We start from the raw sequence: 977 nt of genomic DNA, 5'->3' as shown, positions 1-977 counted from the left end.
GACATCCATATAAACCATACTCACATCCATATAAACCAAGCCCACATCCATATAAACTACACCTACCTGCAGCAATATAAACTATAGCGACATCCATATAAACCATACTCACATTCATATAAACCAAGCCCACATCCATATAAACTACACCTACCTGCACCAATATAAACTATAGCAACATCCATATAAAACACACATCCACATAAACCACACCCACATCCATATAAACTACACCCACATCCATACAAACTACACCCACATCCATATAACCCACACCTACATCAATATAAACCACACCCACATTCATATAAACAAACATATCTTAGTAAACGTTCCCACATTGAGATTTTGATATTCCCCCACAATCCAGACAATGAAGTTTTGATGTGATGAAATCTCTTCATTAAATTCGAATTACTGATTAGCTGCTAAGAGAAATGTCTTAATTATACTTACATGGCTGTGGTTAGAGTGTCAGGCTTACAATCATGAGGTAGTGACTTCAATTCTTGGACCAGGCTGTGTGTTGTGTTCTTGAGCAAGACACTCTATTTTCATGTTGCTGCAGAAGCAAGTTGTGATGTCACTGGTGCCAAGCCGTATCAGCTTTTGCCTTTCCCTTGGATAACATCAGTGGCATGGAGAGTGGGAGGCTGGTATGCATGGTCGACTGCTGGTCTTCTATAAACAACTTTGCTTGGACTTGTGCTTCAGAGGGTAACTTTCCAGGTGCAATCTCATGGTCATTTATGACCGAAGGGGGTCTTCCCCCACTTTTTTTTTTTTACATCAACACCACCACCATTACCACCATCACCATCATCATCATTGTCACTGTGGTCGTCATCATCATCATCATCATCGACAGCATTTCAGAAACTCCTTAAATATAAGCATGTCACATGTTTTTACATGCTCTTGCTATGTATACATATATGTGTGTGTCTGTGATATATATATATATATATATATATATG

At 38.8% G+C, this 977-nt stretch overlaps 1 protein-coding gene and 1 long non-coding RNA gene across 5 annotated transcripts in view; one reads left to right on the top strand and one right to left on the bottom strand.

The window, feature by feature from the left end:
* LOC128249409 (uncharacterized) overlaps positions 1–977 on the bottom strand; it is a 63,727-nt gene that overhangs the window by 16,598 nt on the left and 46,152 nt on the right. The window lies entirely within an intron of this gene.
* LOC106873244 (protocadherin gamma-A11) overlaps positions 1–977 on the top strand; it is a 64,633-nt gene that overhangs the window by 52,321 nt on the left and 11,335 nt on the right. The gene's annotated exons all lie outside the window — the stretch shown is intronic.

This window comes from Octopus bimaculoides, chromosome 14 (assembly GCF_001194135.2).
Source record: "Octopus bimaculoides isolate UCB-OBI-ISO-001 chromosome 14, ASM119413v2, whole genome shotgun sequence".
NCBI lineage: Eukaryota > Metazoa > Mollusca > Cephalopoda > Octopoda > Octopodidae > Octopus > Octopus bimaculoides.
The sequence above is the reverse complement of the archived record's forward strand: the minus strand, read 5'-3'. Positions and strand labels throughout refer to the sequence as shown.